General features: G+C 42.7%; 1 pseudogene; it reads left to right on the top strand.

Annotated features, from left to right (window-relative positions):
- Positions 1–726: 726 nt before the first annotated feature.
- Positions 727–13,865, top strand: LOC135553341 (carnitine O-acetyltransferase-like; annotated as a pseudogene).
- Positions 13,866–19,867: the final 6,002 nt, after the last annotated feature.

Raw genomic sequence — 19,867 nt, 5'->3', positions numbered from 1 at the left:
GTCATGAAATGTGGTTGTCCAGTCATGAAATGTGGTTGTCCAGTCTGAAATGTGGTTGTCCAATCTGAAATGTGGTTGTCCAGTCTGAAATATGGTTGTCCAGTCTGAATTGTGGTTGTCCAGTCTGAAATGTGGTTGTCCAGTCATGAAATGTGGTTGTCCAGTCATGAAATGTGGTTGTCCAGTCATGAAATGTGTTTGTCCAGTCTGAAATGTGGTTGTCCAGTCTGAATTGTGTCTCATAACTCCTCTTTATCTCTCTATTTTACAGATGAGTCTTGCCATCGGTAGACATCAGTCGGCTCGCCAAATTGCTCAAGTTATGTGGTTAAGATTAGATTTTATCTTGCAATATGACTTTTGTTTTCCTGTATTTTGTTTCTTTGAAACTATTCATTTAATGTTTGTAATCTTTTTTGATGTACAATATTTTATTTTACATAGGATCAGGGACTTTTGGTTTTGAATAAAAGAAAACAGTTTTATGTAGTTTGTGAGATGAATGTGTAACGATGTGTGCTGAGAGTCAGGAAGCAAATTCAGGGAGTGAGTGTTTTAATAATTAAACGCAACATAATACAAACCACAAACAATGCATAGACAGGGAACTGAAACAGAAACAATGATACCTGGAAAAGGAACCAAAGGGAGTGACATATAGAGGGAAGGTAATCAGGGAAGTGATGGAGTCCAGGTGTGTCTGATGATGCGCAGGTGCGCGTAACGATGGTGACACGTGTGCCCCATAACGAGCAGCCTGGTGACCAAGAGGCTGGAGAGGTAGCACACGTGACAGAATGGTGGATGGAGCCTCAACTCCTCTATTTCAGTGTAAAAGTGTAAAGACAATATGAATACATGGTACATATTGTAGCCTATAAGTTTTACTATATACACTTGTTGTATTTTTACTATCAGGTGTGTACTTTTGGGTGATGATCACGTCTTGGCAAGTTAGTGGATTACAAATGTAGGGTAAAAAGGGTCCGGTCAGTTTAGTTTTAGTTAACTTAGATCAACAACACAACGTCTCTACTGTATATAAACTCTGCATCAGCACTGTCACGATTCCCGGTGCATTCCAAAGGACACCCTATTCCCGACTGGGCTCTGAACAAAAGTAGTGCACTATAAAAGGATTAGAATGTCATTTTGGACACATCCTCAATGATGCTTACCGTATATCATCTGGTCCCTGTGCCTGCTGGATTTGCTCATACCGATGACATAAAGAACAGGTCATCTACAAGTCCAAGGTGAATTTTGAGCCTTGTGAACACCCCTAATGTGTAGTTTCTGGTAAACCATGGCTATATGTAATGTCATGACAATTCTCTTTTGTTCAATTACTATTTCTGTTTGAACCACAACATGGATATCAGCTAGCCTTAATGCACATGATTTAAAACACTGATGATACATTATGGAATAATCACCAATACACATTATTATAATCTTTCACTGTTTGCCCTTTAGTGGAATTAATGTGGTAGAATGAAAAAGAGTAGTATATCTACTGTATCTATGCTAATTTGACTGCATAGTTTTGAATGGAAAATGTATTATGTTTGTGTCTCTGGTGTTATCATGTGAGACTACAGCACATGAGGGATGTGGGTGAAAACATGATTTAAGGGATGTTTACAACATTTAATCCATAGAATGGTCCTTTGGAGGAAGGATTGGTGACATATATTTAGCATTTGTATCTAAAAGCATAATTGAGAAATAATTCATCAAAGTCGGCATATTTATGAAATGTTGATCTTACACAGGTCTCTTTTTTAAGACTCCATTATGTTTATCTGTAGGTGCTACAAAGCAAACATTGGTGGCATATGAAGCTTTACCGCTTGCTCTGTAATATGAGTAGTATTTTGTTTTCAATAGCAATTTTCTTGCATTAATTTATGAATACTGAAGAATAACTAATTTTTTTCTATATATTGTTGAACGTAATATACTCTATGGACATATCAAAGTTCTCTGTTACTTTTAGTTATTATCCAATTTGTAAGCATTAAGAACAGAGTGAATGTGAAAATTGATTCAAAATGGTTGCCCTCTGCTGGTGATTTGCAGGATGTACAATATGTTGAAAGATTTGCCAAATATTTTTTTATATATTCTATATTCTTGTTTATATTATATTCATTAACTCATGTAAGAAAATTGTTATTGAAATCAAAATACCACTCATGTTTCAAAGTAAGTGGAAAAGATTTATAAGACACGGGTTTTTGTAGCACCTACATATGAAACATGGCATCTTAAAGGAGGCCCGGGTAAGGCCAAAATGTAATAACTATGACAACTTAAATTAATTATTTCTCAATTCTGCTTATAAATACAAATGTAAAATATATTTCAATGATCCTTCCTCCAAAGAAGCATTCTATGGATTAAATGTTGTGAAATCTCCCAACTCATGGTGTTATGTCATCCTGGTTTTGTGAGGAATCACCGACATCCCAAATAAGGGCACAAACATTATAATGGCTCCATGGGATGCTGTAATCTCAATTTTAGGTGCTCTTTTTTGATGAAAAATAATCCAAATGAAGAATATCAGATTGATGGTATATCTGATTTATGCTCCCACGTGTGCAATTGTAATACTTGGTTTTATTCTGTTTTCTATTGTGGTCGAAGAAGCTGGCTTCATGAGAGAAAAACATCAAATAAATTATTTGAAACAAATTGAAGTGTCATGATGGGTTGTGTAGATGTGACTATAGATACATTTATGTTTCAATGATATTTAGAGAGTATGTGATATTATCATGTCATGGTGGGACTTCTTGTGCACAAACGTGGCTGCATTGATGCAATCATTTACAATTACAGCACAGAGGTTACAGTCTGGCTGTTCAAACCAATGATGTATATAAACTCTGGATTACTGTTGCTATGTATTGAACAGAATCAATTTTGGATCAACAATTTGTATTATTTTCTTACCATTAAAAACAACTACTGAAGATCATGCTGTTTTTTTTATATTTTTTACAAATGATGTCAGAGGTGCAAGTGTGAAACTCAGAGCACGGAGATGATCGACCAGTTTCCCTAAAGTAATTACCAGTTGGAGGGGTGTTCACGTGGATTTTTCTCAGTCTTATGCTGGTATTTAAATTATGAGATGTTGTAAACGCAGCAATAGTCGAGAAACCTGCCTATTTTCCTTTAAAGTTCATAATGCCAAGATTTCAAAGATATACGATATCACAGAGAAATGTATTATCTTTACATCTCAGGAAAAGATTTGTAATGTTGTGTTTCTCGTTCAAGTAATTCATGCAAACGTTGGGTTTTTAAGCTAGCATTCAATTGACTCCTTGAAGGAGTGTACCCAGAATGCACCAAGCGACCCATATTCAAACCACATATCAACTCGTCTTATTACTCATCCGACTGCACTCAACATTGTTTATCTGGACATGCATGTAGGTTGTGTCTGGATCCAGCCAGGAGTGATGCTTCTACTACTCAGTGCCCGTCCAACTGGTGCCCCCGCTGGCCTAGACTCTGCAGGGGTACTTACGAGCACTGGAGCCCCTGATACCTAAAGAAGAGCTGGTCCACACCCGCAAGAAGATCCAAATGTTTTGTGGAGAGGGGGGACTCGGTCCGCAACTTCAAGAGGGACTGGAGAGATGAGCTAGACACTTAAACAATTGGATATGCAAACAATGTGGGAAATTGTGCACAATTTGTAACAACTGATTTTCACGTAACTAGACTGAGATAAGAAAATATCCGTTTTGGATGACACCTTATAGTACACACAATGCATGGTGCTAATTTCAAGTTCACTCTATGGCTCAAATTGCCTTTCCACAGCTGCCGTCCTTTAAATCAAATCAAATCAAATTTTATTTGTCACATACACATGGTTAGCAGATGTTAATGCGAGTGTAGCGAAATGCTTGTGCTTCCAGTTCCGACAATGCAGTAATAACCAACAATTAATCTAACTAACAATTCCAAAACTAATATCTTATACACAGTGTAAGGGGATAAAGAATATGTACATAAAGATATGAATGAGTGATGGTGCAGAGCAGCATAGGCAAGATACAGTAGATGGTATCGAGTACAGTATATACATTTGAGATGAGTATGTAAACAAAGTGGCATAGTTAAGTGGCTAGTGATACATGTATTACATAAGGATGCAGTAGATTATAGAGTACAGTATATACGTATACATATGAGATGAATAATGTAGGGTATGTAAACATTATATTAGGTAGCATTGTTTAAAGTGGCTAGTGATATATTTTACATCCTTTCCCATCAATTCCCATTTTTGAAGTGGCTGGAGTTGAGTCAGTGTGTTGGCAGCAGCCGCTCAATGTTAGTGGTTGCTGTTTAACAGTCTGATAGCCTTGAGATAGAAGCTGTTTTTCAGTCTCTCGGTCCCAGCTTTGATGCACCTGTACTGACCTCGCCTTCTGGATGATAGCGGGGTGAACAGGCAGTGGCTCGGGTGGGTGTTGTCCTTGATGATCTTTATGGCCTTCCTGTAACATCGGGTGGTGTAGGTGTCCTGGAGGGCAGGTAGTTTGCCCCCGGTGATACGTTGTGCAGACCTCACTACCCTCTGGAGAGCCTTACGGTTGTGGGCGGAGCAGTTGCCGTACCAGGCGGTGATACAGCCCGCCAGGATGCTCTCGATTGTGCATCTGTAGAAGTTTGTGAGTGTTTTTGGTGACAAGCCAAATTTCTTCAGCCTCCTGAGGTTGAAGAGGCGCTGCTGCGCCTTCTTCACGATGCTGTCTGTCTGAGTTGACCAATTTAGTTTGTCTGTGATGTGTATGCCGAGGAACTTAAAACTTACCACCCTCTCCACTACTGTTCCATCGATGTGGATAGGGGGGTGTTCCCTCTGCTGTTTCCTGAAGTCCACAATCATCTCCTTAGTTTTGTTGACGTTGAGTGTGAGGTTATTGTCTTGACACCACACTCCGAGGGCCCTCACCTCCTCCCTGTAGGCCGTCTCGTCGTTGTTGGTAATCAAGCCTACCACTGTTGTGTCGTCCGCAAACTTGATGATTGAGTTGGAGGCGTGCGTTGCCGCGCAGTCGTGGGTGAACAGGGAGTACAGGAGAGGGCTCAGAACGCACCCTTGTGGGGCCCCAGTGTTGAGGATCAGCGGGGTGGAGATGTTGTTGCCTACCCTCACCACCTGGGGGCGGCCCGTCAGGAAGTCCAGTACCCAGTTGCACAGGGCGGGGTCGAGACCCAGGGTCTCGAGCTTGATGACGAGCTTAGAGGGTACTATGGTGTTAAATGCCGAGCTGTAGTCGATGAACAGCATTCTCACATAGGTATTCCTCTTGTCCAGATGGGTTAGGGCAGTGTGCAGTGTGGTTGAGATTGCGTCGTCTGTGGACCTATTTGGGCGGTAAGCAAATTGGAGTGGGTCTAGGGTGTCAGGTAGGGTGGCGGTGATATGGTCCTTGACTAGTCTCTCAAAGCACTTCATGAGGACGGAAGTGAGTGCTACGGGGCGTTAGTCGTTTAGCTCAGTTACCTTAGCTTTCTTGGGAACAGGAACAATGGTGGCCCTCTTGAAGCATGTGGGAACAGCAGACTGGTATAGGGATTGATTGAATATGTCCGTAAACACACCAGCCAGCTGGTCTGCGCATGCTCTGAGGGCGCGGCTGGGGATGCCGTCTGGGCCTGCAGCCTTGCGAGGGTTAACACGTTTAAATGTTTTACTCACCTCGGCTGCAGTGAAGGAGAGACCGCATGTTTCCGTTGCAGGCCTATTGTCCTCAAAGCGGGCAAAAAAGTTAGTTAGTCTGCCTGGGAGCAAGACATCCTGGTCCGTGACTGAGCTGGATTTCATCTTGTAGTCCATGATTGACTGTATACCGTGCCACATACCTCTTGTGTCTGAGCCGTTGAATTGAGATTCTACTTTGTCTCTATACTGACGCTTAGCTTGTTTGATAGCCTTACGGAGGGAATAGCTGCACTGTTTGTATTCGGTCATGTTACCAGTCACCTTGCTCTGATTAAAAGCAGTGGTTCGCGCTTTCAGTTTCACGCTAATGCTGCCATCAATCTACGGTTTCTGGTTAGGGAATGTTTTAAGCGTTGCTATGGGAACGACATCTTCAACGCACGTTCTGGACTGTCCTGCATGATTGATGATTGATAGTTGTTTTGCTGTTGTTTTGCTGTTGTTCTCTTCACTGTCCTCTATTATAGATATCTGACTGGTGGGTGCAGTGGGCATACCTGGAGAGCAGACAGCCCCTGCCCATGCATTCTAACCCAGCCATCTCCCTGACTAAGTGGGGCTTCTCAGACTGGAGGGGCCAGTGTGTGCGAGTGCCAGCTGGCAGCATACTGCCATAGCTGTAGGCACAATGTCCCTGTGAGATACGAGAGGAGCAGGCCGGTTTACTGACTGTACACAGACAGTCACAGACAGTGTTGACATGGTTCTAGATTGATGATGTACACACACTCAGCATTTGCACCTGTGGATTTGCTGAGTAGAGAGTGAGCACATCCTACTCAGGTACAACTACTGACAGATTGTCACATGAAAGGGGTGATGGCCGCCTTCTAAGTTGAGGCTCCTCTGGTTTAGAGATGTTATTTCATAGATCTGTATCCTACACTGAGTGTATAGAACATTAAGAATGCCTTCCTGCTATTTAGTTGCACCCCCTTTTGGCCCTCAGAACTGCCTCAATTTGTCAGAGCATGGACCCTACAAAGTGTCAAAAGCGTTCCACAGGGATTCTGGCCAATGTTGACTCCAATGCATCCCACAGTTGTATCAGGTTGGCTGAATATCCTTTGGGTGGTGGACCATTCTTGATACACACAGGAAACTGTTGAGTGTGAAAAACCCAGCAGTGTTACAGTTCTTGACACAAACCAGTGTGCATGGCACCTACTACCATACCCCGTTCAAAGGCAATTACATCTTTTGTCTAGCCCATTCACCCTCTGAGTGGCACACATAATACAATCCATGTCTCAATTGTCTCATGGCTAAAAAATCCTTATTTACTGTATAATGGCGTTGGAAAGGATGGCTGCCATTTTATTGACCTTTAATGAACCATGCTTTTTTGTTTGTTTTTTTTGCATTGTTTGTAACTTATTTTGTACATAATCTTGCTGCTACTGTCTCTTATCACCGAAAATAGCTTCTGGACATCAGAACAGCGATTACTCACCTTAAATTGGACAAATAATGTTTATTTAATGAGTCGGATGGGAGAGATTTACTGCAGACACCCAAACAGGCCCTCATCCCCGTCGCTCGCAGGAGAAAGAGACTGAGCTTGTGCGGAAGGAGATCGGGGTGCCTTGTGAGGATCAGGCGACTAGTGGCTAATCTGCCTTTGCCACCCGTACTGGTAGCCAACGTACAATCGCTGGAAAATAAATGGAATGAACTGAAAGTACATATATCTTATCAACGGGACATTAAAAACTGTAATATGTTATGTTTCACCGAGTCGTGGCTGAACGACGACATTAATAACATACAGCTGGCAGGTTATACACTCTATCAGCAGGATAGAACAGCAGCGTCTAGTAAGACAAGGAGTGGCGGGCTATGTATATTTGTAAACAACAACTGGTGCACGATATCTAAGGAAGTCTCAAGGTTTTGCTCACCTGAGGTAGAGTATCTCATGATAAGACCACACTATCTACCTAGAGAGTTTATCTGTTTTTTTCCTTAGCCTTCTACATACCACTACAGACTGATGCTGGCACTAAAACCGCACTCAATGAGCTGTATACTGCCATAAGCAAACAGGGAAACGCTCATCCAGAGGCGATGCTCCTGGTGGCCGGAAACTTAAATCAGTTTTACCTCATTTCTATCAGCATGTTAAATGTGCAACCAGATGGAAAAAAACTCTAGACCACCTTTACTCTACACACAGAAATGCATACAAAGCTCTCCCTCAACCTCCATTTGGCAAATCTGACCATAATTATATCCTCCTGATTCCTGCTTAAAAGCAAAAATTCAAGCAGGAAGCACCAGTGACTCGGTCAGATGAAGCAGATGCTAAACTACAGGACTGTTTTGCTAGCACAGACTGGAATATGTTCTGGGATTCTTCCGATGGCATTGAGGAGTACACCACATCAGTCACTGGCTTCATCAATAAGTGCATCGATGGCGTTGTTCCCACAGTGACTGTACGTACATAGCCCAACCAGAAGCCATGGATTACAAGCAACATCCCACTGAGCTAAAGGGTAGAGCTGCTGCTTTCAAGGAGTGGGACTCACCCAGAAGCTTACAAGAAATCTTGCTATGTCCTCTGACGAACCATCAAACAGGAAAATAATCAATACAGGACTAAGAGCCTAATAACTTCTATGCTCGCTTCGAGGCAACACTGAAACATGCATGAGAACATCAGCTGTTCCGGACGACTGTGTGATCGCGCTCTCCACAGCCGATGTGAGACCTTTAAACAGGTCAACATTCACAGATTACCAGGATGTGTACTCCGAGCATGCGCTGACCAACTGGCAAGTGTCTTCACTGACATTTTCAACCTCTCCCTGTCCGAGTCTGTAATACCAACATGTTTCAAGCAGACCACCATAGTGTTCTTGAGCACAGGGACTAAGGTCACCTGCCTAAATGACTACTGACCCGTGGCACTTGCGTCTATAGCCATGAAGTGCTTTGAAAGGCTGGTCATGGCTCACATCAACACCATTATCCCAGAAACCCTAGACCCACTCCAATTTGCATACCGCCCCAACAGATCCAGAGATGATGCAATCTCTATTGCACTCCACACTGCTCTTTCACACCTGGACAAAAGAAACACCTATGTGTGTCACGCCCTGATCTGTTTCACCTGCCCTTGTGACTGTCTCCACCCCTTCCAAGTGTCGCTTATTTTCCCCAGTGTATTTATCCCTGTGTTACCTGTATCTCTGTACCAGTTCGTCTTGTATGTTTCCAAGTCAACCAGCGGTCTCCTGCTTTTTGCATTCTCCTTTTTCTAGTCCTCCCGGTTTTGACCCTTGCCTGTTTCTGGACTTTGTACACGCCTGCCTGACTATTCTGCCTGCCTTGACCATGAGCCTGTCTGCCATTCTGTACCTCCTGGACTCTGATCTGGTTTTGACCTTTTTGCCTGTCCACGACCATTCTCTTGCCTACCCCTTTGGATTAATAAACATTGTAAGACTCCAACCATCTACCTCCTGTGTCTGCATTTGGGTCTTGCCTTGTGCCTTGATAATGTGAGAATGCTATTCATTGACTACAGCTCAGCGTTCAACACCATAGTGCTTTCAAAGCTCATCACAAAGGTCCCTGGGACTAAACACCTCCCTCTGCAACTGGATCCTGGACTTCCTGATGGGCCGCCCCAGGTGGTAAGGGTAGGTAACAACACACCCGCCACACTGATCCTCAACACGGGGGCCCCTCAGGGCTGCGTGCTCAGTCCCCTCCTGTACTCCCTGTTCACTCATGACTGCACGGCTAGGCACGACTCCAACACCATCATTAAGTTTGCCAGTGACGCAACAGTGGTGGGCCTGATCACCGGCAACGACGAGGCAGCCTATAGGGAGGAGGTCAGAGACCTGACCATGTGGTGCAAGGACAACATCCTCTCCCTCAATGTGATCAAGACAAAGGAGATGATTGTGGACTACAGGAAAAGGACGAGTGAGCATTCACCATTCTCATCGACGGGGCTGTAGTGGAGCAGGTTGAGAGCTTCAAGTTCCTTGGCGTCCACATCACCAACCAACTAACATAGTCAAAGCACAGCAGGACAGTCGTGAAGAGGGCATGACAAAACCTATTCCCCCTCAGGAGACTGAAAAGATTTGGCATGGGTCCTCATATCCTCGAAAGGTTCTACAGCTGCACCACTGAGAACATCCTGACGGGTTGCATCACTGCCTGGTATGGCAACGGCTCCAACCACAAGGCACTATAGAGGGTAATGCGTTCGGCCCAGTACATCACCGGAGCCAAGCTTACTGCCATCCAGGACCTCTCTACCAGGCGGTGTCAGAGGAAGGCCCTAAAAATTGTCAAAGACTCCTGCCACCCCAGTCATAGACTATTCTCTCTGCTACCGCATGGCAAGCGGTACCGGTAGCTATTACAGTTCAAGAATACCATGCTATTGTTTAAGGAGAGTGCACAGTTTTGAACATGAAAAGTTATTAATAAACCAACGAGCCACATTTGGGCAGTCTTGATACAACATTTTGAACAGAAATGTAATGGTTCATTGGATCAGTCTAAAACATTGCACATACACTGCTGCCAGCTAGTAGCCAACATCTAAATTGCAGCTGGGCTAGAATAATACATGATGGCCTTTCTCTTGCATTTCAAAGATGATGGTACAAAAAATACAACAGAACGGTTGTTTTGTTCTTGGTATTATCTTTTACCAGATCTATTGTGTTATATTCTCCTACAATCCTTTCACATTTCCACAAAATTCAAAGCGTTTCCTTTCAAATGGTACCAATAATATGCATATGCTTTCTAGGTTAAAAGTAAAACCTTGAAATCAGCCCTAGCCTTTACAGGAAGCCAGAGGTTAGCACTTAACAATGTACTGGAATTTTTGGGTTCTCGTCAAGATTCTTGCAGCTGTAATCTGCACGAACTGCAGTTTATTAAGGCATTGTGCCATATTTGGGTAGGCGGAAAGTAGGTCATTGCTGTAATCTAATCTTGAAGTGACAAAAGCATGGATTGGCTTTTCCGTATCACAATTCAATTCTTTATTCTGCTCCCCAAGCGCTTTCAGCTGGACGTGTACAACAGTGACGGCTCCTGGATGACAGAGAGCCAGATCCATGCCCGAGCTCCTGTGAATCAGGGCTGAATCCTGGAAGACGGACAAGGAGCCCATGAGCATCCTGACCAGTGAGCATCGCTAGACCTGGGGCCAGGCCTGCAGCCGGCTGCTCAGAGGTAGGCAGATGATAGAACACAGCATTATACTATACATACCCATAACAATACCTAAAGTATGGGACGTCCAGGGTGTGGAATGCAGAGGCATGACACTGTTTTCATATGCTAGGTCTCTGAAGTTCACTTTTTTTTAGCTTCAGTAAGGACTTAGGGGGATTGTTCGCTCAGTGCTTCACCTTTCTTTCATGTTCTCCCTTTTTTCTTACACATCTAAATTGAACAAGGAGTCAGTTCGAGTGATTGAGAAGGGACTTTTCACCTTGTGTCTGGACTCTCCAGTCATGAGGGTCTCAGATGACAGGTATGAGCCATGTTCTTCTCTCTTTCTCCTCCACCCGCACTCTATTGGTTAAGAGTGTTGGGCCAGTAATTGATAGGTTGCTGGATCAAATCCCAGAGCAGACAAGGTCAAAATCTGTCGTTCTGCCACTAAGCAAGGCAGTTAACCCACTGTTCCCCATCCAATGAAGACGTGGATGTCGATTATGGCAGCCCCCCGCACCTCTCTGATTCAGAGGGGTTTGGTTAAATGCGGAAGACACATTTCAGTTGAATGCATTCAGTTGTATAACTAGCTAGGTATCCTCCTTTCCCTTTTCCCCAATTTCTCCAGGGCCACCGCCAATAATGGCTGATCCCTGGCTCTGACTCCACTCTCTGAGGGTTTCTCTGGGGGAGTGGGATATGCCAAACAATCATTTCCAATTCACATGTATAATACACACTTGTACATGTATGAAATAGGACACACGTAAGCACCCTCCTAATTATTATTGTTATGTATTCTCTCTCCATTTCCTCTTCTCAATCATTTATGCAACCAAATTATTATTATTTCACCCATACTTTGTTACTATTTTTGTAATTGCTGTACAGTATGCATTATTTTTGCTCATTTACATTTGACACATCAAGGGACTTGTTGAGCACTTCATTGGTTACGGCTGACTGATGTGTTTTGGATTATGAGATGAATTAGTCAGGCAGTTCCATGTTACTTTGACCTTGACTGACAGGCCCTCCAGTCGCATGGCAGCTCAAATCCTGCATGGGGGCGGGACACACTTGAACAGCGGCAATCATTGGTTTGACAAAACACTGCAGGTGAGTGGAGCAGTACAATTAACATTTATCCTTGGTCTTCTCTCTTCAGTAAGAAACCTGACCCAAAGAAAACCCCTTTGATCCCACTTCAGATGCCCAAGAAGCTTTACTTCAACATTGACTGTGAGATTAAGAGAGATATCGAGCATGCCAAGCAAAACCTTGATATGTGAGCTTGCATACCCTATGCAATTATTATCATGCATTATTTCCTCACTCCTGTGTTGTTACATATCATATAGGCTTTATTGAATCTAAATATGCGGTTGTTTATTTATATGGTGCGCATACTGACTGGTTCGACACAGACTACAGTACTAACGCTGTCGAGTGCATTGGTGTACTAGGTGATACTACAATGACAATGTTAAGGAAACACTCAGCCTCTGTGTAGTCGATGTTTGCTTTGCTATGAAATTCAACACGACTCTGAGCTGAAATGAAAGTGACACGGACCAAAGCAAATGGAGGCGTGTAAACACGATTATCTGCCCTCAGTGTTGGTTTTAACCTTTACAAAACACGGTCAGAAGTGTAAGACAGCTCTGGTTGGCTTTAGTGCCCCCTAACCTCCTTATTCTATTTTAAGCAATTGTTTGTGATCCTGAGCTGCCTGTGTTATCCTGGGTTCAGACCATGTGCTGCCATCCTGTGGCCAAACTGACTACTGGCGATACATTAGTATCCCATTAGAGTGAAGATTCATCTTTATAATTTGAATTGATCAGCTAACCTGGGCCCATGTACATGAAGTGTCTCAGAGCAAGAAAGCTGATCTTGGATCAGGGCCATTCATTATAATCTACAAGGCAAAAACTGATCCTAGATCAGCACTCCCACTTGATGCTTTATTCATGGATTTTGAATTTGTCATTTTAATTTTGCCATACTTTTGCCCCCAGACTGATCAACGAACTGGATATCCGCTGCTTCAACTTTCAGAGGTTTGGGAAGGAGTTGCCCAAACGGCACAACCTGAGTCCCAACTCCTTCATCCAGGTGGCACTGCAGCTGGCCTACTACAGATGAGCTCATAGGAATCACTTACAAAGGGCTTTCAGCCTCAAACCAGGATACTGTATGCAATAATAAGGATAATATGTGTGCAGTTGATGTTGTTTTCACACTTTGTGGTACTGAGTTTCATAGATGTGCTAGTAAATGTTCATGCAAGAAGCATTATATTCTCATTGTAAATAAATGAGACAACATGTGTTCTTGGCAGCCAACTTTCTGAAAATGTGGAATATCTGCATTTTCAAATTAAAACTTTTCTGTAAATGAATTGTGATTAGCAGCAATTATTGTGTCCATATCCAATATCTGAATTGCGTTCAGTACGACAGAACGTTGTGCAACATTGAATTCAACTGAAACGGTACTGTACCGGTTTAAAAACGTTGTGATTATGGTGGCCCAAAGGGAAGTAACTATATGATGGTCACACCCATATTGATAAGGCCATTCCTCAGGTCACTCACCAAATGGGAGCAAGGATACCTCAAAGGTTGTCAAAGATTGTTGTGCACTGTTTTCGGAAAATGGGTCATTCGGTTCAAAGCGTCACTCAACGTAGCAAACTTGAAGCAAACTGAACGCACTCCTGCTCTATCTTTCTCCTTCTCTCCGTCAGAGTTCACAATGAGGTCTGTGCCTCCTGTGACATCGCCTCCCAAAGGATGTTTTGAGGGGGCCGCACAGACGACATCCCCTCTCCCACCAATCAAAGTTTGTGCTTGCCTTTGACGACCCCACTATCTCGGTGAGAGTCATACTCAGGGCTTGACATGTCCTTCGGACAAGTGGGAGAGGAAGCTCCGGTCAGTTAAAAAGTGGTCTACAGCACTATTTTTACATCATTGTATGATGCAAGGAATCACTTTACAAAATAAAATGCATTATTATTACCATAGATAATCAGACAAAAGTGTGCCAATTGGCTTCTTTGCATATTCAAGCCTACAACACTGCCCCTTTATGGCGCTCCTGAAAGGTGGTTGGGCCCCCTTATAAAATATTGCAAAATTACAACTACAACCAAATACTTTTTTTATGTCTTTATAAAATAATTCCCTCATTCAGTGAATTAGGGATCAAATGACTACTTCAAAGCAAGGTAACTATCTAAGGCATGTTTATCTATAACCTCAAGTATTCAGATCTATTAACAACATGTGAGGTATTTGTCAATTAGGCTAGAATATTTGTCAAAATGTTGAATAGAGTGGAATCACACCTTTCCAATGGTGTCAGGTTTATTTCTCAAGTCCCATTATTGAGCACATTGAGAGAGAGTTTTACAATAGGAGTATTTAGCATTGGTTTACAGTCCCCTTGACTTTTTCCACATTCTGTTACGTTACAGCCTTGTTCTAAAATGGTTTAAATTAAACAATTTCCTCAGCAATCTACACACAATACCCCATAATGACAAACCAACATTTTGCAAATGTATTACAAACAAAAAACAGATACTTTATTTACATAAGCATTCAGATCCTTTGCTATGAGACTCGAAATTGAGCTCTGGTGCGTCCTGTTTCCATTTATCATCCTTGATATGTTTTTACAACTTGGAGTCCACCTGTGGTAAATTCAATTGATAGGGCATGATTTGGAAAGGCACACACCTGTTTAAATAATGTCCCACAGTTGACAGTGCATTACAGAGCAAAAACCAAGACATGAGATCGAAGGAATTGTCCATAGAGCTCGGAAACAGGATTGTGTCAAGGCACAGATCTGGGGAAGGGTACCAAAAAATGGCTGCAATACTGAAGGTACCCAAGAACACAGTGGCCTCCATCATTCTTAAAAGGAGGAAGTTTGGAACCACCAAGACTCTTCCTAGAGCTGGCCACCTGGCCAAACTGATCAATCGGGGGAGAAGGGCCTTGGTCAGGGAGGTGACCAAGAACCTGATGGTCACTGTGACAGAGCTCTAGAGTTCTTCTGTGGTGATGGGAGGACCTTCCAGAAAGACAACCATCTCTGCAGCACTCCACCAATTAGGCCTTTATGGTAGAGTGGTCAGACAGAAGCCACTCCCCAGTAAAAGGCACATGACAGCCCACTTGGAGTTTGCCAAAAGGCACCTAAAGACTCTCAGATCATGAGAAACAAGATTCTCTGGTCTGATGAAACCAAGAGTGAACTCTTTGGCCTGAATACCAAGCGTCACATCTGTAGGAAACCTTGCACCATCCCTACGGTGAAGCATGGTGGTGGCAGCATCATGCTGTGGGGATGTTTTCAGCTGCATGGACTGGGAGACGAGTCAGGTTTGAGGCAAAGATGAACGGATCAAAGTACAGAGAACCTGCTCCAGAGCGCTCAGGACCTCAGACTGGGGCAAAGGTTCACCTTTCAACAGGACTACGACCCTAAGCACACAGCCAAGACAAAGCAGGAATGGCTTCGGGACAAGTCTCTGAATGTCCTTGTGTGGCCCAGCCAGAGTCCAGACTTGAACCTGATCAAACATCTCTGGAGAGACCTGAAAACAGCTGTGCAGCAACACTCCCCATCCAACCTGACTGCACTTGAGAGGATCTGTAGAAAACAATGGGAGAAACTCCCCATATACAGGTGTGCCAAGCTTGTAGCGTCATAGCCAAGACTCGAGGCTGTAATCTCTGCCAAAGGTGCTTCAGCAAAGTAAAGGGTCTGAATACTTATGTAAATGTAATTTTTCAGTTTTTGTATTTATGTTTTATTAGCAAAAATTTCTAAAAAACAGTTTTTGCTTTGTCATTATGGGGTATTGTGTGTAGATTAATGAGGGGGGGAACTATTTAATCAATTTTAGAATAAGGTTATAAACTAACAAAATGTGGAAAAAGTCAAGAGGTCTGAATACTTTCCGAAGGCACTATTTGCGGTCAGGTGATTCACACCAAGGCTTTTCCAGGATTTACATGACCGCACAAACCCTGATTCTGACCATAAATTAGCTATAACTGGGTAAATAACTCACAATCTAGCAAGGAATATCAACAAATGTTGATAAACACGTGGCTCTGATCTCATAAGCGCATCTCGCGACCTGAGGTGATAGAAAAAGGCTGTTGGTGTCGGTCAATGCAATACACTACTAATCTACTCCGTTGCGCTCTGCAGAAATTGGGATAGCATGTCGCAAATCTCTGCATCTGGAGGACACTGATCTGTCAGGACCCGGTTACAAACCCGGGTCTCCAGAGTGAGAAACAGTCACTTAACCAACTGAGCCACGAATAGTCGGCAGAACCCAGAAGATGAGGCAGACACAGCAGTACTTGAGACGGTGTATTTAATAAAGTAAAAAGTGAAGTCCTTCAGGAAAACATGTAACTCCACAACCTCAAAAGGAATTCCACAAGAACAAAGGTAATTCTCCAAGACAAAAAGGTAAATCCACAAGGTGGTAGGTATAGCATAAAAAAAAAAAAAGATACTCAAAAATAAATAAACAAGAACAAAAAACAGAATTCCACAAGAGCGTCCACCGGGATCAACAAGAGTTCACAGAATACTAGGGCTGGGTGCTAACATACAAACACAGGGCAAAGAACTGAGGAAAACTAAGTGTTTAAATACAATCAGGGGAAACGAGGCACAGGTGCAAATAATAATGGGGATCAAGGGAAAACAAAAGGTCAAAAAGCACAATGGGGGCATCTAGTGACCAAAAACCGGAACAACCCTGGCCAAGTCCTGACACTGATCCAACTCTGATTGGAGTAATTGTTTGAAATTGTGATTTGTTGGTTACCTTTCCATTCAGACAATATACAGTACCAGTCAAAAGTTTGGACACACCTACTCATTCAAGGTTTCATTTTTAATGCCACCATCATTACGCACACCTGCCTTTCCCTCGTCACGGCGCATCAGTGATTTTTGGGACTCACCTGGACTCTATCACCTCTGTCATTACCTTCCCTGTATATGTCTGGTTCCCCGCTCTGTTCCCTGCTTCAGCATTGATTGTCGTATGTCCGTCTCTGCCGGATCACCGGGCTCGAACGCCGCAGCGGGATCGTCAGGCTCCTATGCCTCTGCCGGTTCATTGAGAGTTTACGCCCAGCCAGCTTGCCCAGAGCCCATGCCTCAGAGGGCACGTCATACTATGCATTGGTCCTTACATTTTGCAAAGCTGATATCAAGGCACTCTCAGCATTCTCTCAACCAGCTTCACCTGGAATGCTTTTCCAATAGTATTGAAGGAGTTCCCACATATGCTGAGCACTTCTTGGCTGCTGTTCCTTCACTCTGCTGTCCAACTCATCCCAAACCATCTCAATTGGGTTGAGGTCGGATGATTGTGGAGGCCAAGTCATCTGATGCAGCACTCCATCACTCTCCTTCTTGGTAAAATGGCCCTTATACAGCCTGGAGGTGTGCTCAGTCATTGTCCTGTAAAAAAAGGAAAAAAGGGTAGTTCCAGTATGTGCAAACCAGATGGGATGGCGCATCGCTGCAGAATGTTGTGGTAGCCATGCTGGTTCAGTGTGCCTTGAATTCTAAATAAATCACTGACAGTGTCACCAGCAAATAACCCGTACACCATCACATCTCCTCCTCCGTGCTTCACGGTGGGAACCACACGTGGAGATCATCCGTTCACGTACTCTGCGCCTCACAAAGACACACCATTTGTAACCAAAAATCTCAAATTTGGACTCATCAGACCAAAGGACAAATTTCCACCGGTCTAATGTCCAATGCTCGTGTTTTTTGGCCCAAGCAAGTCTCTTCTTATTATTGGTGTCCTTTAGTAGTGGTTTGTTTGCAGCAATTTGACCATGAATGCTTGATTCACACAGTCTCCTCTGAACAGTTGATGTTGAGATGTGTCTGTTACTTAATCTCTGAAGTATTTATTTGGGCTGCAATTTCTGAGGCTGGTAACTAATAAACCTATCCTCTGCCACAGAGGTAACTCTGGGTCCTCCTTTCCTGTGGCAGTCCTCATGAAAGCCAGTTTCATAGCGCTTGATTATTTTTGCGACTGCACTTGGAGAAACTTTTAAACTTCTTGAAATGTATATATTGACTGACCTTCATGTCTTCAAGTAATGGTGGCCTGTCATTTCCCTTTGCTTATTTGAGCTGTTCTTGCCATAATATGGACTCGGTCTTTTACCAAATAGGGCTATCTTCTGTATACCACCCCTACCCTTATCACAACACAACTGATTGGCTCAAACACATTAAGAAGGAAAGAAATTCCACAAATGAACTTTTAACAAGCCACACCTGTTAATTGAAATGCGTTCCAGGTGGCTGGTTAAGATAATGCCAAGAGTGTGCAAAGCTGTCATTAAGGCAAAGGTGGCTACTTTGAAGAATCTCAAATATAACATATATTTTTATTTGTTTAACAATTTTTTCGTTACTACATGATTCCACGTGTTATTTCATAGTTTTGATGTCTTAACTACTATTCTACAATGTACAAAATAGTACAAATATAGAAAAACACTGGAATGAGTAGGTGTGTCAAAACCTTTGACTGGTAATGTAAAAAGATATTCTGCTTGTCTGACAATGTTAAAAAAAAAAAAAAAAAAAATAAGCTTTTGGTGCATACATGGAACATTTCTGGTATCTTCTATTTCAGCTCATGAAACATGGGACCAACACTTTACATGTTGGGTTTATATTTTTGTTCAGTACAGAATTGCCTCTGTTAAAAACCTAATGTTCCCAAAGTAAACGGGATATTTTGTCAGGACAAGATGCTATAATATGCATATAATTGACAGCTTAGGATAGATAACACTCGAAAGTTTCCAAAACTGTAAAAATATTGTCTGTGAGTATAACAGAACTGATATTGCAGGCGATAGCCTGAGAAAAATCCAATCCGGAAGTGACTCATGTTTTGAATGCTCTGCGTTCCGATGCGTCCCTATTGAGCAGTGAATGGGCTATCAACCAGATTCCTTTTTCTACGTATTCCCCAAGGTGTCTACAGCATTGTGACGTAGTTTCACGCCTTTATGTTGAAGAATAAGCGTAAGCGGCTACATTGCGCATGTGGTCACCTGATGGCTCACAGAGTTATTCTTGCGTAAAATACAGAAGTAGCCATTTTTCCTCTCACTCCTACTGAAAAAACAATTGTCCCGGTGGATATATTATCGAAGAGATATTTGAAAAACACCTTGAGGATTGATGATAAACAACGTTTGCCATGTTTCTTTCGATATTTTTGGTGTTGTCGTGACCGCAATTTCCGGTCGATTTCTCAGCCAAACGTGAAGAACAAACGGAGCTATTTTGCCTACAAAAATAATATTTTTGGAAAAAAGGAACATTTGCTATCTAACTGAGTCTCGTGAGTGAAAACATCCGAAGATCATCAAAGGTAAACTATTTAATTTGATTGCTTTTCTGATTTTCGTGACCAAGTTACCTGCTGCTAGCTGGACATAATGCTATGCTAGGCTATCGATAAACTTACACAAATGCTTGTCTTGCTTTGGCTGTAAAGCATATTTTGAAAATCTGAGATGACAGGGTGATTAACAAAAGGCTAAGCTGTGTTTCAATATATTTCACTTGTGATTTTCATGAATAGGAATATTTTCTAGTAATATTTCTTTCCGTTGCGTTATGTCAGATGACAACGATCCCGTTCATGGGATGGGAGTTACAACAAGTTAAAGTTGATTGACTTCAATTAAAGTTTCTGAAAGCTATAATTAACAGCCCACTGTTTTCCAGTCACCACTTATCTGTTTGTATCATGTTGCTCTCCCTCATATTTACTGTAGGCAGCAGTGATTAATTTTCAGCTGT

The sequence above is a fragment of the Oncorhynchus masou genome, chromosome 13 (assembly GCF_036934945.1).
Source record: "Oncorhynchus masou masou isolate Uvic2021 chromosome 13, UVic_Omas_1.1, whole genome shotgun sequence".
In the NCBI taxonomy this organism is placed as follows: domain Eukaryota; kingdom Metazoa; phylum Chordata; class Actinopteri; order Salmoniformes; family Salmonidae; genus Oncorhynchus; species Oncorhynchus masou.
This window is presented reverse-complemented; position numbering and strand designations above follow the sequence as displayed.